Here is a 24,599-nt window from a genome sequence, read left to right as displayed (position 1 = left end):
GGGAGATCTCCAGCTAGTACCCGGAGGTTGGCAACCCTGGGCCTTCCAACCAAATCCTGGACCTAATTCATATGCATACAATGTGAATCGATAGCATCGAATTAAACGGGATTTATTTCTGAGTAAACCTACTAAGACTGAGCTGCGGAAGTTACAGCTCAAGACATTGCCTCCTGTAGGGTTGCTAACCTCCAGGTACTAGCTGGAGATCTCCTGCTATTACAACCGATCTCCAGCCGATAGAGATCAGTTCACCTGGAGGAAACGGCTGCTTTATCAATTGGACTCTATGGCATTGAAGTCCTTCCCCTCTCCAAACCCCGCCCTTCTTAGGCTCCGCCCCAAAAACCTCCTGCCGGGGGTGAAGAGGGACCTGGCAACCCTAGCCTCCTGGCTTGCGCGCCACTAAAATCCTTTCTACCATTCCAAGTAAGGAGGATGTTGCTGAACAATGACATCAAAGTTCCCAGAGATGTAATTAAAGCGACACTCTTCCCAGGAGGACTTCCAAGCCCTTTGATTGAGGCTCCATGTGCAAAACATGGGGTTTTGCTTAACTGGTAATTTTCGAGGCACAGGCTTCCAAGGCAGAGAGACAGAAAGCGCGCGCAAGCAGATTTCCCGGTTCCTTCAGATGTTCCCATATGTCCTCCAGCCCGCCCCGAGCAGTGCTGGGAAAACCCAAATCGGGGCGCGGGGGTGGACGGCTGAGAAACCTAGAAATGATCCCAAAGCAGGAAAGGGAAATTGTCTGGTTTGGGATGAGCTCAGCCAAGGGAGAAATCAGCTAACAGAGTCTGCCAGCGTGGTGTAGTGGTAAAGAGCGGTGGTTTGGAGCGGTGGACTCTGATCTGGAGTACCGGGTTTGATTCCCCACTCCTCCACGTGATCGGCGGAGGCTAATCTGGTGAACTGGGTTGGTTTCCCCACTCCTACACACGAACCCAGCAGGGTGACCTTGGGCTAGTCACACTCTCTCAGCCCCACCTCCCTCACGGTGTCTGTTGTGGGGAGGGGGAGGGAAGGAGATTGTAAGCCGGTTTGAGTCTCCTTTAAGTGGTAGAGAAAGTTGGCATACAAAAACCAACTCTTCTTCTTCTGCCTGGGTACAACAAAATTGACAGCGTTTGGTTTGTTCTCCCAACTCTCAGCGATGTAGGGGAGGAGAATTTTTCTTCTTCTCAAAAGCACTGATATCTTGACAGTTCCTATTTTTAAGTCCTGTTCCTGACCTCCAGAGCCCAGCCTGCTATTCTTAAAGAGTTGACCAATTCCCATCTGATTTCCTGAGCTATGGAACAGACTGTTCAGCGGGGTGGGAAACACCCATCCCTTGCCCAATGCTGCTGCTAGGCAGGAAGTGAGAAATATCTGCTGAGATTGCCTATGGATTAGATGCAGATTGTCGCGAGGACAGCTGATAAAAGGGTTCAGTACACTGTTAGGAATCTGGACGGAAATTAGGTTTTTTTTTTTCTGGGGGGGGTTCTTTAAACAGAACGGGAGAGGGTCCTTCCCTCTAAACTGGCTTGCCAGCGATTCCCATTGCTGCAGCTGTTGGCTGCTGTGCTTTGCCTCTGGCTGGCAGTTCCTACGATCCAGCCCACCAGTTAAGATCTGCCTCTCAGGTCCTGCTCTCTGTGCTCATCGGGGAGGCAGGTGATGACTAGAAACAGGGTGTTTTCAGTGGTGGCACCTCCTAGGGTTGCCAGCCTCCAGGTGGCAGCTGGAAAACTCCTGCCATTACAGCTGATATCCAGCTGATAAAGATCAGTCCCCTTGGAGAAAATTTTCAGTGGCTTATTTCTGGTATTTTAATTGTAAGCAGCCTGAAGTAGGACCCTCCCACTTCCTGTATTCCATTGCTTGATGCATCCCCCCTGAACCCCCCACACCCACCCACACTTATTTCTGATCTCAAAGTTGAGCAGGAGGTTACCAACTGCAGTACGTAGCTTGGCCCTTTGGCATCTGGCACATTCCAAGCTCCTCTTTCAATCTGAAAAGGGTTTTTTTTTTTTGGTGGGGGGAGTAGTTTGAGTGATTCTCCGCCTCCATCTTTCTCCTCCGTTTCCTAAATTTTACTCTGTCTTTCGTTCCCTCTGCACATTCACCTACGCAGGCGGAAGCATGTGAGTAAAAGTGGATTGGGTTATTAACTGAAAGGCCATTTATGCTTGGTAATTAGCAGCCCGTTCCAGGCTGAAGTGCCCCGCATATTTATTTTTTTGATTTCTTCACGCTGACCGTCATTCCAGCCGTCACTGCAAAGCCGGCGCATACCTGCTTCGCATTTCTTAAGAGCCCCTTTAACGCAACCTTTTGTATTTGCTCCGCCCCCGCACCGAAGCATTCACTGAAGGAAGCATGAAAAATCACAGCCGTGGCTTGGCTATGCAAACGAAGGAAGGAAGGAGCAGGCGAGTGGGGGGGTGGAATTTGTTTGACTTTCTCCTCTTGCATCGGGGCCGTGAATAGTCATTTTAAAGGGTGGATTTTAAGAAGCAGCTGTGAGCGAGCATCAATATTGACCCTGCATAAATGGCCGAAGAGAGTGAAGGGATTAAATCCACTGGCTCATGTCCGATCCCCAGAGAGAATCTAGTCCTTAAGCACCTCAAGGTGTTTAAGCCAACTTGGCTTCTCCATCCAAAACGTTTAAAATGCTATGACCTCTCTCTCTCTCTCTGGCTTTTTATGCATGGCTGTTTCCCTCATGGTCACCCCTCCAACGACGTCGGGTCTTTGTTTGGATTATGCACGCCGTTTCCGACCGTCAGAGGTCACCTCGCTCTCCCCGAGTTTCCCCGCACTTTGCCCGCGTTTTCAGGGACCTGTTTTATCTTGAATTTGAAAACTCAGGCAAAATGTGCGGAAACGCAGGGGGAGAGTGAGGCGAACTCTGATGGTCGGAAACAGTGTGCATAATCCAAACAAAGTGTGCATAATCCAAGCATCAGAGGGGTGATGGCGATGGAAAGAGAGATGCATGTAAGCCCCCCCTCTCTATCCCCTCTGTCCCTTCTCCAAACTCTGATGAGAACTTTGACAGAGCTACTGACAGATCATCTCTTATTTATTTAGATATTTATACCTTGCTTTTATCCCCCATGGAGACCCAAAGCAGCTAGAAGCAACGTTCTCCCCTCCTCTATTTTATCGTCACTACAACAACTACCCTCTGCGGTAAGTTAGGCTGACAGGCCTAAGATCACCCAGTGATCTTCCATGGCAGTAACTGGGCAGCAGTTTCACATTTGGTAACGGACATATCGTTCCCGCTAGAGAGATAGCGTGGTGTAGTGGTTAGAGCATCAGGCTAAGGATCCGGAAGACCCAGGTTCAAAACCCCACTACGCCACGGAAGTTTGCTAGATGACCTTAGGCCAGTCACCCTCTTTCTCAGCCTAACCTACCTCGAAGGGTTGCTGTTGCAGAAACAAAGTGGTAAGCTGCCTTAGGTAGCTATAGGGAAGAAAAGCGGGTATAAATATACAAATAAAATAATACCAAGTCTGCTCTCAATCTTCATGCTTTTTCCCTAATCCATATTCTACCCTCTTAACCGTGCCTAAAAATAACCCAGATTCTCGGAAGCCAAATGTATTATGCACATCAAGCAATCGCACGCCGCTTGCCTTAATGTACGCAAGCAGAATTTGGACTGCAGAAGTTGGTGTCAAAATAGCTTTGGGAGCAAGGATCCAAGCGAGGGGGCCACGCAAACGCAGCCCTTCACAGGACGCAAGACGGGGCCGTTGTGTAGCTGGGGGAAACATCTCTGCCGGTGACACAATAGCGGGCACTCTTTGCTCTGCAGTGTGACCGAGCCATGTGAGTAAACATGTTGTTCTGGACTGACCAAGAGCAGGGAGGGAGCATCTATGCTGCAGCACCTCGTGGGCTCCGGCTACGAAAGAGCCGCTGCCCAGCCGTCTCCTTGCCTCGGTTAACCTCCTCGCCCACTGGCAGAGGCTTTGGCCTGGACCAGCTCCACTGACCGTTTCCCTCCCAGCCTGGTGCAGAGTTCGGGATGCTGGTAAGAGATGCTGGCATGCTAGGGATTTGACCTGCCATTGCAGAGGTGCCTTGTTTAGGATCTTCTCCTCTCGCCAAGTATACATATATAACGTTTCTCTTTATAGATTCCTCACCAGGTTAGTGTATAAGGGAAAAATAAGCCAAGCCTTCTCCAATGCTAGGGAGCTCATCTGAGAAATATTTCTCAAGCCCTCTGGGCAAAGCCTGAACGCTGTACCCATGCAGCCTCCTGTGCCACATTTAAAAGGGAAGGGGGGCCATGGCTGAGAGCATCCGCTTTGCATGCAGAAGGTCGCCAGTTTCATCCCCGGCATCTCCAGTTAAAAGGGTCGGGCTGTAAGCGATGGGAAAGACCTCTGACCAAGAACCTGGAGAGCTGCTGCCAGTCAGAGTACACAAGACAGACGAACTGACTGATTCATTATAAGGCAGCTTGAGAAACTGTGGCTCAGTGGTAGAGTATCAGCTTTGCATGCAGAAGGTCCGTGGTTCGATCCCCGGCATCTCCAGCAAAAAGAACTAGGTAGTGGGAGAAGAGGAAGGACCTCTGTCTGAGGCTCTAGAAAGTGGTTGTTGTCAGAGAGTCAATAATACTGCCCTTGATAGACCAAGGGTCGGACTTAGGCCTTTTATGGAGGGACGTTTCCCCACAGTCACCCCTGCCGACTGCTTTGGGGCTTCCTTTTGATTACGCATGCCGTTTTGAACCATCAGAGGTCACCTTGCTCTTCCCGCGCTTTTCGCCCACGTTTTCCAAAGGCGGTTTTAGCCTTGCTCCGTTCAAAACGCAGCCTGGGATTAAAAATGCCGTTTGCCGGCCAAGGCTACCCATGCTCGCCTCTAGCTCAGCAGGGAGCAGAGAAGAGGCGTCTGCCCGCGGGTGCCCAGCGATCCAGAATCCCCAGACTCTCCGATCATCCCGTGAATTTTGGCAGAAGCCCCGCACACTCTGCTGGGCTGTGGGAGCTCTGTGTGTTTCTCTCTGTACTTCGGAGGAAAGAGAGGCGTTATTTGCAAAGGATGCCTTGCCCTCCGGAGCTTCAAAAGCTCCCTCTTGCTGGGAGGCTGACCCCCCCCAGCCCCCCCCCGCCTCCTGCCTGGGCCAGTGGCTCCTGTTTCTTGCCCTTTTGAACAGATAACTTGTTTTTGCAGCAAGGACCCGCCGCACAAAGCCCACGATTCATGGCTATTTATAGAGAGGGCCGCACGGCCGGGGCTGAGTGTGAATGGCGCATTCAGCAGGGCTTATACGCACATGCTTTGAGACAGAGCATCTCTCTCATTCCCTGCCGCTCCAGGAAAGAACTACATGTCCCAGGGACCCTCCTCGTTTGCTGGCTGCTTTCCATTTTGGATTGCTTACCTGTGCTTCATCATGCAAGCCTCACTGAGCAGGGCTGTGCCTATTTCCTCCCTTCCTCCCCACCCCCATTTACTGATCCCGCAGTCTTCATAAATGTTTGCTTTGCATAGTTAATTCTACCTCCAAGATTCACGCGTGGAACACATCGATCCATCAAGATCCGTATTGTCTGCTCAGACTAGGGTTGCCAACCTCCAGTTAATTCTACCCCCAAGATTCACGCGTGGAACACATCGATCCATCAAGATCCATATCGTCTGCTCAGACTAGGGTTGCCAACCTCCAGTTAATTCTACCTCCAAGATTCACGCGTGGAACACATCGATCCATCAAGATCCGTATCGTCTGCTCAGACTAGGGTTGCCAACCTCCAGGTGGTACCAAACAAATAACACCTATGCTGTGGATAGGGTTGCCAGGTCCCCACTTACCTTCAACGGGAGTTTTCTGTGTGTGTTATGTGCATGTGTGTTGTAAGCCGCCCGGTTGTAAACCGGAATTGCCGCCTGGTGCGCGGGGCTGCAGTGGGCAGCCCGCTCGCCCCGGGGAGGGCGAGGGAAGGTTCCTGGCTGGCATGTGGGCATGCAGCAGGCAACCTGCTCGCCCCAGGGAGGGCGAAGAAAGGTTCCCGGCTGGCGCGCGGGCGTGCAGCCCGCTCACCCCAGGTCGGGCAGGCAAGGGAAGGTTCCCGCTGGCATGCGGGCCTGCAATGGGCAGCTCGCTCACCCCAGGGAGGGAGAGGAGAGGCTTCCCGGTTGGCGAGCGGGCATGCGCGTGCACAATTGCCCGTCGACCCTCAGCTGATCGGCGGGCAGAGGGGCACTTTACCGGGGGTTTGCCTGCCACCAGCGGGCACCTGGCAACCCTAGCTGTGAATCATGTAGGACTGGAGAGAAAATGAACAGGACGCAGGCTCAAGTAATAACATTCAATATTATATATTCATCAAAATGCAGCAATACCATTAACTCAAATAAGCAATAGCAATACTAAAATGAAACTTATTCCAACACATACACCGTCCAAACGACTGCTAATTCTCTAAAGTCCATCAATGAATAATGTGCATCTTCAAAGTCGCTGTGTGGGCAGGCAAGACCACTGGAGAAAACAACCTCGGAAATGGGTGGACTCTCGACGGGAGAGATGGAGGTTGAGCCAAGGAGATCGGGCGGTAAGCCCGCGGTGCGGGCAAGAGCGCTGTGCAGCCGCCCGGCTGCAAATTGAAAGTCGGGGCGTGAGCGCCCACGGCTCAGACAGATTGTTGGGCAGCCGCGGCTGCAAGCAGTCAACCAGAAAACGCTCCTTCTGGAATTGAGTCTGCGTTTTCACTAGAAGTATAGCTTCGTCAGTCTAGGATTGCCAACCTCCAGGGGGTGGCTGGAGATCTCCCGCTATTACAACTGATTTCCAGCCGATAGAGATCAGTTCCCCTGGAGAAAATGGCCGCTTTGGCAATTGGGCCCTATGCCATTGAAGTCCCTCTCCTCTCCAAATCCCACCCTCCTCAGGCTCCACCCCCAAAATCTCCAGGTATTTCCCAACCCGGAGCTGGCAACCCTAACTCAGACTGGCAAAGACTCTGCAGGCGATATACCTCCTATCTGGTCCTTTCTGCTGGAGATGCCATAGTTGAACCTGGGACCTTCTGCATGCCAAGCAGATGTTCTACCACTAACGCACAGCCCTTCAAGTTTCAATTATTGTGACTAGTTTAGAGCTCAAGAAAAATAAGGTTCTGTATCTGGCTTGTACTGGCAGGTGGGGGCTCAGGATCTATTCTACCTGCTACATTTTTATGTTACCTTTACAACAAAGAGTTAAGAACAGACCAGAGTTTTCATAGACTCATAGAGTTGGAAGGGACCGCCAGGGTCATCTAGTCCAACCCCCTGCACAATGCAGGAAATTCACAACTACCTCCCCCAACATCCCCAGTGACGCCAACCCTCCCCCCGTCATGCAGGATCCCACAATCAAAGCGCTCCTGACAGATGGCCATCTAGCCTCTGCTTAAAGGTTTGTATAATCCAACATCCTGCTTCACATCGTGGTCAACCAGTAGTCTTGGAGGGCCAAACAAACAGTGTATGGAGGCTGAGACCCTCCCCTGACGTTGCCTTCTAGTGCTGGTATTCAGAGATATACTGCCTTTGCATATGGAAGTTCCCTTTGCTTACCACGGCTAGTAACCATTGATGGATCTGTAGTCCATGAATCTATCTAACCCAATCCGAACCCATTCTTCTCCCTTCCTCTTTTTTTATCCTCACAACAACCCTGTAATGTAGGGTAGGCTGAGAAAGAATTACTGGCCAAAGGTCACCTAGTCAATTTTGTGGCTAGGTGGGGATTTGAACCCAGATCTCCCAGATCCTAATCTGAAACTCTATTATATTACACTGGCTCTCCATAAGAAGAGGAGAGTCTGGGAGGATGATTTGCAAATTTGGGTTTCCCTCAGCAGAATGTACGAAATGGCTATGAAATACAGCTGGTCGCTCAATAATGCTATGTATTTATAAATGAAAATACAATACAAACTCGTTCAGCATTAGCCGATTTGGAGATCCTTGTGTTTTATCGGTTCTTGTAGGTTATCCGGGCTGTGTGACCGTGGTCTCGGTATTTTCTTTCCTGACGTTTCGCCAGCAGCTGTGGCCGCCACAGCTGCTGGCGAAACGTCAGGAAAGAAAATACCAAGACCACGGTCACACAGCCCGGATAACCTACAAGAACCGATGAACTCTGACCATGAAAGCCTTCGACAATATCTTGTGTTTTATGTTGGGGAAGAGGACGATAGGGTGGCATTACTTAGCAAGCGGGTCCCCCAAACTAAGTCCCCCTTCAAAAATTTGGAGAGACACTGGCCTAGAATATTTCCTGCCGGTCAGTCCCAGAATCTTGTCCATATTGTTGTTCCGGCTAACATGAGCTTCAACGAAACGGGCGTGATTCTTGGGGAAATGAAGGTTTCCGTGCCTTTATGGCTCCCAGTCTGAAATGGCTTTTATTATACGTTGCCCCCCTTGAGTGCCTCTTTTTAAGTTTGGCTGGGTGGTGGGAGATCTGGTATTCTATAATGCAGCCCCCCCACTTCTTTCTCTGCGCAGAATGGAAATGTGTGGGGCGGGAAGGAGGGGAGCTGGGATGGTAATGGGCCGCAACGTTCCCTGCCTCTCCCCCTCCCCATTTGCACGGCTGGAATGCTGCTCCATTTCCGGCGGGACAGCTGTTCGATTTCTGGATAATCCACGCTTCGTGCCCCCAGAACCCAGGCAGGGGGGATTGAGGAGTGGGGTGCATGTGTGCTAGGACCGGTCATTTGTAAAACCTCTCAGCTGGAGGGGGTGGAGGACTCTGACGGAGAGGGCTTGCTTGGAAAAGCCCTTTTATCTTCTTTACGATGTGCATTACCAATCTTTTTAGAAATAAATCTCAGTCTTCAACACATGTTGCTTGTCTCAGGCATTTGGCTGCCGTCCCCACGTTTCGCTGGAAGCGCAAAATATGTGTTGCTTCTGATTATCGTTGTTTGTTTTATTTTGGGGTGCCAAAAAATGAATGCACGAAGTCCAGCTTACAAAGAATGTATTGCTAGCATTGTGTCTAGGCCATGTTTCCAAATACGTGTGTGTGAGGGTGGGTGGGTGGGTGGGTGGGTGGGGGACTGCGGAATTAGTTACAAAATCCACCTCTCTGAAAAACTCATCCCCCCTCCCCTCCATTCAGATTAATGAAAATGTTTGTCTCCCTCGCCCAAGTTTCTAGTTCTTATGGTTACTGACTGACCCAAGGCCGCTTGACAGCTGCATGTGGATTCGAACCTGGATCTCCCTGATCCTAGCCTTTTATGCAGGGGCGTTTCCCCACGGTCACCCCCGCCGACTGCTTCGGGGCTTCCTTTCCTGGCCATCAGAGGTTGCTTCGGGGCTTCCTTTCCTGGCCGTCAGAGGTCGCCTCGCTGTCCCGGTGCGTTTCCGTGCGTTTTTTCCGGATGCTCTTTTAGCCAGAATCTGGAAAATGCGGGCCAAACGTGTGGGGAGAGTGAGGCGACCCCTGAAAAGGCATGCCTAATCCAAAGGAAGCCCCGAAACAGTCGGCAGGGGTGACCGCCGACTGCATAAAAGGCCCAACGCTAGCTGCTACACTACGTTGACTGACCAGTAGAGAATCTTAAGGGGGGGGAAACATGGGCCATTTATGCAAGGTCAATTTTGATGCTCGCTCGAAGCTCTTTTTTTTAAATGCGACCTTTAAAATGCCTATTCACAGTCCCGACACAAAAAGAGAAATCCCACCTCCCACTTGCCTGCTCCTTCATTCCTTCCTTTTGCAACCGCCGTTTGCATAGCCAACGCACAGCTGTGAGCATGCAAAATGCCTATTCACAATCCCAACACAAAAAGAGAAATCCCACCCCCCACTTGCCTGCTCCTTCGTTCCTCCCATTAGCAACCGCCGTTTGCATAGCTAACGCACAGCTGTGATTTAGCATGCTTCCTTGAGGGGATTCTTGGAGGAAGGGGCAGAGCAAACACAAACGGTCGCGTTGAAGGGGCTCTTAAGAAATGTAAAGCAGGTATGTGCTGGCTTCGGAGTTATTTCTTCAGAGACGGTTCAGTTTGAAAAACTCAAAAAAATATGCGGGGCACTTCAGCCTGGAACACACCGCTAACTACCAAGCATAAATGGCCACAGAGAATCTTTGGGGGGGCGACATATATCCCCCTCCCCTTCATTAGAGTAAAAATAGAAGCTATCTTTTCTTCTGTCCATGGGATGATATACTCCAAAAGAACATAGTCCTTCCAACAGAACATTGAACATTGACCCGACACCCACCATTCCTGGAAGATTTATCTACTGAACCCTTAGCGTGCACATTCTTGCTGTCTGTCGTGCTGGGTCTTTATCTTACGGAGGAATGTTCAGTGCATTTCTGTATATGGGACCAGTATTTCATACCCTCTCCCCCAACCCCACCCCAAATGAGCAAATGGATTTTGTGTTTGCTTTTTTCCGGAGCGCTTGGGCGTGTTCCTAAAAGGCATTTTTTCCAGGTCCTCCAAACCAGGATTCATACATGGTGACAAATTGTGGCGGTTGTGCTAGGGGGGGAGGTCGTAGCTGAACACTTCTCTTTTCAGGGCCGACCATAGTTTGCTCTTCTGTCTGAACCACAAATTAAGGTTTGGTCAAAAAAACCCTGCCCCAACCTCACCTCAGGATTCAGTCAAAGTTTGGAAGGCTGGTTGGGAGGGAAAAGAGCAGAGAATTTTGTGGCTTGTTTGGAAAGTGATACCCTTCAATTATGGAGGTGTGTTGTAGGGTTGCCAACCTCCAGGTGGGTCCTGGGGATCCCCCAGAATTACACCTGATCTCCAGGTGACAGCAATATGTTCCCCTGGAGAAAGTGACCGCTTTGGAGGGTGGACTCTGAGGCATTATACCCTGCTGAGCCCCCTCCCCCTTCCAGTCTCTACCCCCTTATCTCCAGGAATTTCCCAACCCAGAGTTGGCAACTGTAGATCATGTGCGAGGGGAATGGAGAAGAAGGCACAGAGATTTCTCAAATTAAGGTTTGCTGTTATATCTGAAGCTTGCTAAATTCTTTCTTCTTCACTGTATGCATAAGAACTCGACCAGTCTTACAATAGGTAGGGTTGCCAACCTCCAGGTGGTGGCTGGAGATCTCCCGCTATTACAACATCTCCAGACGACGGAGATCAGTTCCCCTGCAGAAAATGGCCACTTTGGCAATTGGGCTCTATGGCATTGAAGTCCCACCCACCCCCAAACCCCACCGGCTCCACCCCTCAAAATCTCCAGGTATTTCCCAACCTGGAGCTGTCAATGCTAATTTCATGGGGGGGGGGGGTTGTCCCAGGTTGCTGTAACCTGGGGAATGAACAAATTGTGCCCGACACATTATAACACGGCATTCTCCAACTGCAGGAGACCTGCCAGCAAGTAAGCACTGCTTCGCCTGCCCGCATCCAGCGCTGTATCTCTGTTTATCCAGCCACATTCCTGCCTACCTCCCATACCAAATCCTGCCCTTGTTTGACATTTCAGCCCGGGAAGGTGCCTGAGCCGCACAGCTTCAAGGAGAAGGTATTCAAGAAGAAGAAAAAGGCATGTGTGGTGTGCAAGGAATCCATCGAGTCCCAGGGCCTTGTCTGCAAAGGTATGAAGTCTCCCACTGCATTCCTTTCTACCTTTCCCTTCTTCCCCCGGCAGAGAAACAAGAAGCCTAGTGAATGCAGAGCTGTTGATAGTAGGGTTGCCAGGTCCCTCTTCGCCACTGGCAGGAGGTTTTTGGGGCGGAGCCTGAGGAGGGCGGGGTTTGGGGAGAGGAGGGACTTCAATGCCATAGAGTCCAATTGCCAAAGCAGCCCTTTTCTCCAGGTGAACTGATCTCTATTGGCTGGAGATCCGTTGTAATAGCAGGAGATCTCCAGCTAGTACCTGGAGGTTGGCAACTCTAGTTGATAGGGTTGCAAGCTCCGAGTTGGAAAACAGCTGGAGATTTTGGGGGTGGAGCCTGAGGAGGGCAGGGTTTGGGGAGGGGAGGGACTTCAATGCCATAGAGTCCAATTGGCAAAGCGGCCCTTTTCTCCAGGGGAACTGGTCTCTGTCGCCTGGAGATAATTGCTGTAGTATTGGGGTTACATGTTCCCGATGGCTGGCCCTGAAGAGCAGTCTAGCCGTGGAGTTCTGCACTAGCTGCAGTATCTGAACACTCTTCAAGGGTAACCCCAGGTAGAACGCATTGCAATAGTCCAGTCTAGATGTAACTAAGGCATAGATCAGTGATGGCGAACCTTTTAGAGACTGAGTGCCCAAACTTACACCCAAAACCCACTTATTTATCGCAAAGTGCCAACACGGCACTTTAACCTGAATATGATAATAAGGAGGTAGCACATACCCATCAGGGCTAGTAACCCGTGATGGACTTTTCCTCCTGAAATTTGTCCAATCCCCTCTTAAAGGCATCTAGGCTAGATGCCATCACCACATCCTGTGGCAAGGAGTTCCACAGGTTAATTACATGCTGGGTAAGCGGGTGTTCCTCTTTTAGTAGGGGATTTCACTGAAAGGTGGGAGGCGCCGCAAAGCCCGCGCTGTGGCCCGAGCGCTCTGCTCCCCTCCAGCTATGCCACGCTGTGAGCGATGCTCCCCTCCAACCTAGCTCCTCTCCAACCCCACCACGGGAATCACTTTCACCACAGACTCAACGAGCTGCCGTCCGCGCCCCACTCTTACTCCATATGTGAGCCGCCCGGCATGTGAGCCGCCCTGCCGCATGTGACAGGGGAGGGAGGAAGCGCTCCCATTGGGCTGCTGGGCAGAGTGGCGGGTGATGTGAGAAATGCCCTCAGGTGCGCATGGAGAGGGGGACAGGAGCGGCCAAGCCCCGCGTCCCTCTGGCTTTCTAGTAACAAACTCAGGCGAACTCTGTGCTGGGGCAACAGCGCGCGTTCCCACAGAGAGGGCTCTGAGTGCCCCCTCTGGCACGCGTGCCATAGGTTCGCCACCACTGGCACCACTGGCATAGATCATTGTGGCTAGATCTGACTGACCCAGGAATGGATGCAGTTGATGCACCATCCGAAGGTCTCCTCCAAAGGGTTCACTCTCGCGATAGCCCTCACCATTACAGCAATAACCATGCCATGCCTTTCAGGGCACTCTGCCGTTGTGCATTTAACAGTAATGCACTCTGAATGAAAACGTTCATGGGAGCCCGACCGTATGGTTACAGATCCTAGCTCTGGAATCTCTCTTCTTTTTTCTTGCAGTGTGCAAAGTGGCAAGCCACAAGAAATGCGAAGGCAAGGTAAGCGAAGGGAGGTGTCTGTTCGGAGCAAGAAGGGGAGAGGTGCGGTTGCCAGCCCCAGGCTTGGAAATACCTGGAGATTTTGGGGTTGGAGCCTGAGGAGGGTGGGATTTGGGGAGGGGAGGGACAATAGGGTATAATGCCATAGAGTCCACCTTCCAAAGCGGCCATTTTCTCCAGGTGGATTGATCTCTGGGCCTTTGCGCATGGCTGTTTCCCTCACCGAGAGCCAGAATGGCGTAGTGGTTAAGAGCAGTGGTTTGGAGCTCTGGAGTCTGATCTGGAGAACTGGGTTTGATTCCCCCACTCCTCCACATGAGCAATGGAGGCTCATCTGGTGAACCGGATTTGTTTCCCCACTCCTCCACACGAAGCCAGCTGGATGACCTTGGGCTAGTCACAGTTCTCTTAGAGCTCTCTCAGCTCCACCTACCTCACAGGGTGTCTGTTGTGGGGAGGGGAAGGGAAGGTGATTGTAAGCCGGTTTGATTCTTCCTTAAGTGGTAGAGAAAGTCAACATATAAAAACCGACTCGTCTTACTTCTTCTGTTATCCCTTCGACAACTTTGGGTGTTTGTTTGGATTATGTATGCCATTCCTGACTGTTAGAGGTTGCCTTGTTCTCCCCCAGCATCCCCCTGCATTTTGCCTGTGTTTTCAGGGACTTGTTTTATCTCAAATTTGAAAATGCGGGCAAAACGCGGGGAAACGCAGAGGGAGAAACGAGGCAACCTCTGATGGTCAGAAACGGCATGCATATCTTCTTATAAAATCTTCTTATATTTGGACAAAATATAAGAAGATTTTAGAAAATACAACCCCGGGGTGGATTAACCCAATAGAAGCTTATATGAAGAGGGGAAAACAGTTAAATTTAGATATAGAGATGTATAGGGGTATTATTGAATGGAAGGAGAGTAAATGGGTTTTAAAAAGCAGGGAAGAATTAAATATAAAAGACTGGTTTTTATATTATAAACTACAAGATATTTTTAATAAAGATAGTCAACTTGGATTCAGTAAAAATAAATCCGAGTTAGAAAAGATATTAGATAAAGGAAATAAAGGATTGATTGGTAGGATGTATAAATTATTGATGACTATTAATTTAGAACAAGAAAGAATTAAACCAGTCATGATCAAATGGATGCAGGATTTAGGATTCAATATAGACCTGGATAAATGGGAAAATTTATGGAAGAGGGAGTTTAAATTTACAATAACTAATGAAATTAGAGAAAATCTCTATAAAATGTTTTATAGATGGCATATAACGCCAATTATGATATCTAAAATGAACAGTAAAGATAAAGGAATCTGTTGGAAATGTGGAAAAGAAAGAGGAACTTATATGCATGTCTGGTGGACTTGTAAAAAAATTAAAAAATTTTGGAAAAAAATAGTAAAAGAAACAAATAATTTGATTAATAGTAAAGTGAAAAGAAAACCATTATTTTGTTTACTGGGAATACCCACAAACGATATTCATGATCGGGATAGGATTATCTGCCAATATAGTTTTGCTGCTGCAAGGATTGTGATAGCTAGAGTATGGAAACAAACAAGTAAACTCTCAATCATAGAATGGAGAGAGAAAGTGTGGTTATATATGAGGATGGCCAGATTAACGGAAATTCTGCATGGAAATGATTTGGAAGAATTTAAGTTAACATGGTTTAAGGCCACCTCATATTGGGATAAGTTGGCAAAAATGGATTTTACTTTGTTATTTAGTGAGCTATAGAAAATTATTTTTTAAGTAATATTAGAATTTAGATAATTAATAAATAAAGCTACCGGACACTTCTATGGAAGTCATGGTGATGGGTCACTTTTGGTGGGTGGGGGGAAAGGGTATTTTCTTTTGATGAATGTATTAAAAAATGAAATGTATTCAATATGTTATGTGAATACCCTTTTATATCTATATATATATTTCTTTTTCTTTCTTTCTTTTTTTCTTTTCTTTTTTTGTATTGTAAAATTCAATAAAAATTATAAAAAAAAAAGAAAAGAAAAGAAACGGCATGCATATTCCACACAAAGACCCGGAGTCATCGGAGGGGTGACGGCAAGTGAAACAGCCATGCGTAAAAGACCTCTGTCACCTGGAGATCAGTTGTAATACCCGGAGATCTCCAGCCACCACCTGGAGATTTGGCAAAAGATAGACACTTCTGTTCACTCAGTGGTTCAACCCAAATTCACACAGAAACCAAAAAATCTAATAAATCAAAATTATATTCCAGTATCTAAGCCTACAGTATAGTAGAAAGGACAACAAACATAGTCACATACAAAAAGGTGGGTTCACATCAAAATTCACAAAAGTGTAAATACAGGTAAGTATATAAATATCTAATTCTAGTCTATAGGTGTCTAGTAATATTTCTTCCTTTCATAATCCAAACAAACACCCAAAGTTGTCGAAGGGATAACAGAAGATTCATCAGATGTCAGGCAGGCGAGGAAGACTCTCCATGGGTAGAAACTGGTCCTTCTGCCTAGACAGGCTAGTCAAGTCAATAGGAATTCAGAGGTTCCCTGTAGTTTCTACCCATGGGGAGTTTATATTTATAACTAATGGGTTAAAGGAAATATACAACAACTGAAGAAATTAAGGTAGAGGAACTGATGAAGAACAGAAACGGCCCTCTTCCTTGCCGGTCTGACATGTGATGAATCTTGATCCTGTTATGAAAGGAAGAAATGTTACTAGACACCTATAGACTAGAATTAGATATTTATATACTTAGTTGTATTTACACTTTTGTGAATTTTGATGTGAACCCACCTTTTTGTATGTGACTATGTTTGTTGTACTTTCTACTATATTGTAGACTTAGATAGGTAAAGGTAAAGGTCTCCTGTGCAAGCACCGGGTCATTCTTGACCCATGGGGTGATGTCACATCCCGACATTTTCTAGGCAGACTTTGTTTACAGGGTGGTTTGCCAGTGCCTTCCCCAGTCGTCTTCCCTTTACCCCCAGCAAGCTGGGTCCTCATTTCACCGACCTCGGAAGGACGGAAGGCTGAGTCAACCTTGAGCCGGCTACCTGGAACCAACTTCCGTTGGGATCGAACTCAGGTCGTGAGCAAAGCTTTGGATTGCAATACTGCAGCTTACCTCTCTGCGCCACGGGGCTCCTTCAGTGAGCCTTAGATATTGGAATATAATTGTGATTTATTAGATAATATGGTTTCTGTGTGAATTTGGGTTGAACCACCTGCAGATTGGCAATCCTAAGGAGCGGGATTTTTGGATTATTTGGCTGCATGTGTAGAACACCAGTCAGTTTCACAGTCTCTGAGCCTCCTGCCCCTAATGGCGATTGCTCATTCCCCTCCCTCCCACCGAGGTTCAGTCAAGTGTGTGAAGGAGCAGTACAACTCCTACAAGCCGACATTCTGTTCCTTGTGTGGGTTTCTTAGCTCGGCCCTCTTGCGCTGGCCTAGATCATGAGCTAAACTTTGTGCTGAGTTCGGACCCTTGGAGCTCAACGTCTCTGTTTTGTCAACTAGTAAACAGGATGTGTAATGAGGAATTGAGCTTTCCGAGAGGTCTGGAAGTCTCCGAATCCTTTGGGGGGTATACTTTGAGCCCCAATTTGAAATGGAAAAGTATAGGAACATTTAGGGTTTTTTTGTTTTGTTTTTTTAAGGGAATCAAGGTATCTCAGATTACAGGCTATGAGCTCCATTAGGAAAACGTACATGTGCTGATAGCCACATGTAGATTTCCTTAAACTAGTGCAGGGGTGGGGAACCTTTTTTTTCCCACCAAGGGCCATTTGGATATTTATAACATCATTCGCGGGCCACACAAAATTATCAACTTAAAAATTAGCCGACCAATAAGTTTCTCCACGGCCCGGGTGGGAAAGGGTTAACACAGTTTCTTGGGCAGCCCTAGCAGCTCCATAGCTAATGACTCTTCTGCAAGGGGGGGAAAAGGTTTCTTTTCTGGGCAAAACAAACTCACATCCGCCTTGAATAGAGGCCTATTCCTGTCCATGGGAGGGGGCGGATCGCCAGTCTCTGAGATCTGCCAGGACCCACGAAGGGCCAGACCAAATGATTTAGCGGACCTTAAATGGCCCCCGGGCCTGACGTTCCCCACCCCTGAACTAGTGGCTCCTAGGACTATTTCGGATCAGCAAAAACGGTGTGGAAGGGGAGACTGAATGAAGCCTTTTCTCCTCATGCACCACAGTCCGAATGGAGCTCCCGTGGACCTGGGAATTGAGTTCTCAGCACAGAAAACTACACAAAAGTCTGTTGACAGGGGATTCTGTAATATGTGAATCAGCCCTTTACAATCTCACATTTTCCTGTATGTGGTGAAGGCTCCCCTCCCTTATAGTTTCTGGTGGGTAGCCGTGTCGGTCTGCAGGAGAAGAGCGAGATTCGAGCCCAGTAGCGCCTTAGAGACCAACAAGATTTCCAGGATATGAGCTTTTACGTGTCAAAGCTTGGTATATGAAGAAGGGAGCTTTGAGTCTCAGAAGCTTAAACCCTGGAAATCTTGTTGGTTTTTCAGGTGCTACTGTCCTCATAGCTTGTGCCCCCTCTCATAACTTGACTTCATTGCTGTAAGAGTGCCCAGAGCCCTGGCAAAAATATTTGTGTGTGTGTTAGGGTTGCCAAGCTCCAGGTGGTGGCTGGAGATCTCCTGCTATCACCACTGATCTCCAGCTGATAGAGATCAGTTCACCTGGAGAAAATGGAGGTTTTGGCAATTGGACTCTATGGCATTGAAGTCCCTCCCCTCTCCAAACCCTGCCCTCTGCAGGCTCCACCCCCAAAACTCCACGTATTTCCCAACCCTGAGCTGACAACCCTAGTGTGTGTGTGTGTGTGTGTGTGTGGGATTTGAGAAGGTGTGTGTGAGTTTCTTGAATGTGCCCTGGCCAGCCCAGTTGGGTAAACTAACAGAATTGTATTATTGCTTTGGGTTCCATAAGCATTCTGGGAGGGGCTGTGGCTCAGTTTGTAGAGCATCTGCTTGGCGTGCAGAAGGTCCCAGGTTCAATCCTCGGCATCTCCAGTTAAAGGGGCTAGGCAAGTAGGGGATGTGAAAGACCTCTGCCTGAGACCCTGGAGAGCCGCTGCCGGTCTGCGTAGACAAGACTGACTATGATGGACCAGGGGTCTGATTCAGTACAAGGCAGCTTCATGCGTTCATGTGTTCATAGTGTCCTGCCCCCTGAGGAGGGTAGGGTTTAGGGAGAGGAGGGACTTCAATGCCATAGAGTCCAATGACCAAAGCGGCCATTTTCTCCAGATGGTCTGATCTCTGTCAGCTGGAGATCAGTTGTAACAGCAGGAGATCTCCAGCTAGTACCTGGAGGTTGGCAACCCTAACTGGAAGTGACATCAGTGCATCTCCAGTGATGCCAAGGACTTTCTGGCATTTGGGGGGGAAACTCAATGGTTAAACCCTAGAGTTTTGCCCAAATGCCAGAAAGTCCCTGGCATCACTGGAGATGCACTGATGTCACTTCCAGTGTGCACAGTGCGTCACCAGTGAAGACCCCTGACCGCACAGTAAGTCCCCCTGCTGGTTGCAAGGGGGGCCCCTATCATTGGCTTCTACAAATGAGTAATGTGAACAGCACATCGTTAAATTGTGCAACTCGCTGCCACAGGATGTGATGTGGTGAGGGCCGCCAACGTGGAAGGCTTTAAAAGATGAATTCACGGATGATGGGGCTATCAGTGGTTACTAATCACAATGGCTACTAGCTGTGTTGGATATCTACGTCCTCCAGTACCAGAGGCCTCCTTACATCAGTTGCTGGGGATGAACATCAATTGTAGGGTGATGCTGTTGCAGCCATCATGTTCATGGGCTTCCTAGAGGCGGCTGGTTGGCCACTGTGTGAATTGAATGCTGGACCGGATGGGCCTTTGGTCTGATCCAGTAGGGCTCTTCTTCTGTTCCAACATCCATGTGTAGGCTTGCCATGCAGTTGAACTTGGATGGGAGAGATACTGATGCCAGTGCAGTGTGGTGGCTAGAAAGTCAGTCTGGGACTGGGGAGACCTGGGTCCAAATTTCACTCTTCCTAGGTGGCCTTGGGCTCTCTCAGACTAAGTCACCGAGGATAAAAATAATGGAAGGACCACGTATACCGCCTGGAGCTCCTTGGAGGAAAAACAGGAGAAAAGTTTAATATATAATATGAAAGTGACAGTGAAGATGAAGAAGAAAAGTTGGTTTTTATACCCCCCCCCCTTTTCTCTACCTTTAAGGAGTCTCTAAGTGGCTTACAATCCCCTTCCCCTTTCCACAACAGGCACTTTATGAAGTAGGTGAGGCCGAGAGAGTTCAGCGAGAACTGTGACTAGCCCAAGGTCACCCAGCAGGCTCATGTGGAGGAGCGGGGAATCAAACCCCATTTTTTCTAATAAATTTTTATTATTTTTTTGTTAAAATAAAATAAAAAAACAAATTATATAGAACATAAATCATAAAAACAAAAATACAAAAATACATAAAGAGCACTTATGCAACCATTGTAATTACAGTGTATAATATAATTTAAAATATATAGTGCTCTAATATCCACCACCCACCTTAACAGTGCATCCCATCACCACTGGACTTCCGGAGAAGTGTTTTGACAGTATTTAACATTGCTATTATTGCTTTTGCTTAAAAAAATTATCTATAATTCATTAACTATATTTGTAAAATTCATTTTCGCCAGTTTGTCCCAGAATGTGGTTTTTTTTTAATTCTTCCATATCTTTACCATGTAAAGAATCTGTAAGTTTAGCCATCCGCATATACATCCACAATTTCTAAACCCCATTCAGCAGATTAGGGTCCGCCGCTCTTAATCACTACGTGGTTATGGGAAACGCGTCACCTATTCATCGGGATAAGCCCTTTCAGAACGGAGGTGCCGGCGGTCGATTCTACTGTTGAATTGCACGTGTGGTTTTTTTTTCCAATCCTGGATCGTCGCTGAGACTGGAGAGGGGGGGAAAGAGAGATTGCCATTGTGGGAGACGGTGGAGGCATATGACTCGATGCCATCCTGCTGGGATTTTCTGCAGACGATTCGCTCCCAGGCCTGCTGGAGCCAGAGGACAGGGGGAAGCAGCGGAAGAGACACAGAGGTCTTGGCCAGGCGTTCTGGTTGATCTCTTGCCCCCGTGATCTCAGGTTCCCCCATCTCTGCCTGGGAGGAAACTCTGGCATGGTGTGGGGTCAGTCGCAGAAGGGCAGAAGGGGCCACATCCTCTCAGGGGGTGGTTGGAACAGGAGCATCTGCAGATCATGGGAAACGGCCCCGGCAAAGAGGGTAGGGGTCATGGGGCATGGCCCGGTGGGAACCCCGGGGAAGGGGCAGCTTTGAACATATCTGAAACGTTTTGGTCGATGAAAAGCTCCAGCATTCCAGAAAGCGGGGAAGAGGGAAATGCCAAAATGTGTTAAAACCCATAGTATTTATTTTATTCTTTTAAAAGAAAGACATTTATACGAAAAAACACATAACATAACATGAAAATACACTGCGGAGGACCATAGAAAGGAAACAGAAAACTCTTGTCTCTGATTTTCTGATTCCTAGCTACAATGACCTCTGTTAGTCTCTTGCCATAAAAACCCCAAAAGGGGTCACCATGAGTCGGCTGCGACTCAAAGTCACTTTACACACACAATGATAATGTGTAGTGAGAATATCAGTCTTTTATTTGAAGCATTTTAATGGCTCTAAATATATGCTCCCTTTGGAAGGTATGTTGTTTTGTACGTATGGGTTTGTATGTGCTTTATTCTTTTATTTCAATACAAACTTTTAAAAAAAAGGGTCAGGTGATGGGAAAAGACTTTTATCTTACTGAGGCCGGTCAAACTGCTGGGCTTCAAGGACCATTGGTCTGGCTTGTTATTAGGGCAGCTTCGTGGCTTCATGTAGTGAAACGTTCGAGGCTCTGACATGGTGAGGCAGGGCCTTTTGTGTGGCGGCCCCTTGCCCGCCCCCCCGAACCAACCGGTTCTTGTCACTGCAGGTATTTTATCCATAGATAAGGTGACAAAATATATGGTGTTAGCTTCATTTTGGTCCATTTTTTAATTGCATATGTTTCAGTACATTCGTATGTTATCCAACCTTGACAGATGTGCCTTCTTGGAGATTTCAAAGGAACGGTAAGGGCATGCCGAATTCAGTAACCCGAAGCGGCCACCTTGAATATGTTTTCATTTTTGTTCCCAATTACGGTAACCCACCAGGACCGATCTCCATTAACAAGTGTGCCATCAAAGTACATCTTCACCAATTAAACTTTGCCCTTTTCAGTTAATCAATCGATCAAACAAAACTTTAATATATTAATCTACCAGTTAAATCTACCAATGGTGTTTTTAAGTGCTGGTTGGCTTACGGCTCAGTTAGAGCTGCTGTAACTTTCTAAAATTTCAGACAACATAAATTTGTTTATCCACAAAACTACACGTTTCCATAGCACTTCCCAGTAGTCAACATGTTTCACATTACGTGATCTCAACGTCTTTCCAACGGCCCTGACAGGTAGACCCAAGCGGCGATCCCTGTATGCGGGGTGAAGAAATAGCTGGTCACGTTTCTAGCAGCTTTCACTATGCCATAATGTTTTCAGTACAGTTTTTACTGCTCTGTGCTGGTTTAGATGTTAAAAACAAGAAAGCGGAATTAATATTATAGATCTGTTCCTGCCTGTTTCTTCAGCGCTGGTTGCATTTTGCTTGTGCAGATGTGGCAAGAGAGGCTTCCCGTTTGGATTCAGGATACGGATGAGCTCACAGATGAAGCTGCCAACTTTTTTTTTCTGGCAGTGCATCTCTGCCTTTATGAGCTAAACGACGGCCGGAGGTTCAGCAGATGCTGCTTGCCCCCTGCACAGAAGAAAGATGGCTTGACCGCCTGAATTCTGCAGGCTGGGCTGTTTTGCGTTACCACCTTTTCTGCTGACTGGGCTCCTGTGCCTTTACCAACAGGTTAGATAGGATAGTGGTTCTTTTCCCTCCCATGGCTCAGCTACATGATACTAAAAGCTTCACCTGCATAATTTCTGTCTGGCTGTTGTTAAAGGCCTGGAAGGAGAGCTAGAGGGAAAGCTGCAGCAGTTAGGTGCAGGAACCATGACCATTAGGGTAGCCAGGTCCCTCTTTGCCAATGGCGGGAGGTTTTTGAAGCAGAGCCTGAGGAGGGCGGGGTTTGCGGAGGGGAGGGACTTCAATGCCATAGAGTCTAATTGCCAAAGCGGCCCTTTTCTCCAGCTGGAGATCAGTTGTAATAGCAGGAGATCTCCAGCTAGTACCTGGAGGTTGGCAACCCTAATGACCATCAAAGACTAGGTAAAAAACCCCTGCCCAGTTGTATTAAGCAGTGAGGCACCCAACCACCATTGGTGCCGAAGGTTAGTAGTGCAGTCCTAAGCAGAGTTACACAAACCTAAGCCCATGGCAGTGGACTTAGAAGCGTGTGACTCTGCTGAGGACAGAACAGTAACTCACCTGTACGTCAAAGAGAAATTTGGGGACTCTGTTCTTGCTTTTTCTCGCACTTGAAGTATGTTTTGTAGGCATCTTTCCTTCTCTTGTGGGGCTTCTTGCAGTGACCTCCGTTCCTGGTTACTGATCAGGTCCACCTTTGCATAGCTTCAGGAATGCCTTTGGTGGTCGTTGGTCCCTCCTCAACTCTCCTTAAGGTCACCAAATGGTCTCTACATCTCTTTTCTCAGCCAAGCTTGGCACGTTGCAGGAAGGCCCATAAGTGTGATTTCCACCCTCCTCCTTCCATGGGGCCTGGCTGTGCCACCCCCTGTCCCTGTGCCCCAAGCGCCCCACACCTCGCATTTTGATCAAATGTTCATTTTGAACAGGCACACAACACATAGTTAAACGGTGGAACTCCCTGCCCCAGGGCATGGCGATGGCTGCCAACTTGGAAGGTTTGAAGAGGGGAGTGGACATGTTCGTGGAGGAGAGGGCTAGCCATGGCTACTAGTCAAAATGAATACTAGTCATGATGCATCCCTATTCTCTCCAGTATCAGAGGAGCATGTCTAATATATTAGGTGCTGTGGAACACAGGCAGGACAGTGCTGCTGCAGTCATCTTGTTTGTGGGCTTCCTAGAGGCACCTGGTCGGCCACTGTGTGAGCAGACTGCTGGACTTGATGGGCCTTGGTCTGATCCAGCATGGCTTTTCTTATGTTCTTATGATAGGGCTATCCATGGCTACTAGTCAAAACTAATACTAGTCATGATGCATACCTATTCTCTCCTGTTTCAGAGCGGCATGCCTATTATATTAGGTGCCGTGGAACACAGGCAGGATGGTGCTGCTGCAGTCGTCTTGTTTGGGGGCTTCCTAGAGGCGCCTGGTTGGCCACTGCGTGAACAGACTGCTGGACTCGATGGGCCTTGGTCGGATCCAGCATGGCTTTTCTCATGTTCTTACGTTCTAATGCCATAGGGGTGGCTTCCCACAAGACCCCTTGGGATCCGGAGTGTCACTCCCTGTCACGCGAGCATGGAGAAACAGGAAGGAAGCCACCTCTGCCCGCTTTGATAGCCAGCGCCCCGGGAATGCCAGAGCACAGCTGCTTCTGGGAACAGCTAGTACGTGGGTGCGTCTTCGCGAGCAGGTCCGCTTGGAACGTGATCCAGGCCCGATCCTGGGAGCCGGACCCTGTGCTCCTGTGAGATCCAGACCTCTGCCCCTTTAAGCCCGACCGAGGCCGCCGTTCTAAGTTGTGTAATTACCCAGCGGAGTTTGCCTTGGAGTGTGGCCAAAGGCTGCAGCTGGAGGAGAAGCCACTTCACTCCCGCCTGCTGTTGTGCTGGGACTTTTCCTCTCTCTTTTTTTTTAAATCGTGGGATCGGTGGCTGTTTCCGCAAGCACAGCTCTGCTCTCGGGAAAGAAGACCGAGCTGCAGGGAGAACCTGGGAAAAGAAGAGAACCTGGGACGAGACAGAGGCGTTAAGGGGACAGAGGCGGCTCGGTCCCTGTCCACGAAGCGGCCAGGGCGGCTGGCTCCTTCTGCGTCGCCGGTGCCTCTTTGGAGAGGCCTCCCCGTGCTCTCTGGATCGTGGGCAGATGGGCTCTGCTTCCAGCGTGGGATCGGCAGCTTCGACGGGTGGGTAGCGCGTGGGTGCTGGGTTGCTCTCCTGACAGCGAGGCGCGTTCTTACCCCTCCACAAGGGGGCAGCAGACCTTGGGAGGAACGCTGGGGGAGGGACCTGGAACAGGTGAGCAGGTAAGGAGGAGCGTGGGAAGGAAGGGTGAACGAATGGGCCCGTTTTCACTTATTTTGTTTATTAAGATTATTGGCTTGGATCCTTA

The 24,599-nt window shown here is 48.7% G+C and overlaps 1 protein-coding gene across 1 annotated transcript in view; it reads left to right on the top strand.

Annotated features, from left to right (window-relative positions):
* Nucleotides 1–24,599, top strand: part of TNS2 (tensin 2) — a 99,558-nt gene that overhangs the window by 8,469 nt on the left and 66,490 nt on the right. The window contains exons 2-3 of the mRNA XM_056867365.1: nt 11,486–11,597; nt 13,216–13,253. The gene's annotated coding sequence lies outside the window, so the exon portion shown is untranslated. The remainder of the gene's footprint in view (nt 1–11,485; nt 11,598–13,215; nt 13,254–24,599) is intronic.

This window comes from Euleptes europaea, chromosome 1 (genome assembly GCF_029931775.1).
Source record: "Euleptes europaea isolate rEulEur1 chromosome 1, rEulEur1.hap1, whole genome shotgun sequence".
Taxonomy (NCBI): Eukaryota; Metazoa; Chordata; class Lepidosauria; order Squamata; family Sphaerodactylidae; genus Euleptes; species Euleptes europaea.
This window is presented reverse-complemented; position numbering and strand designations above follow the sequence as displayed.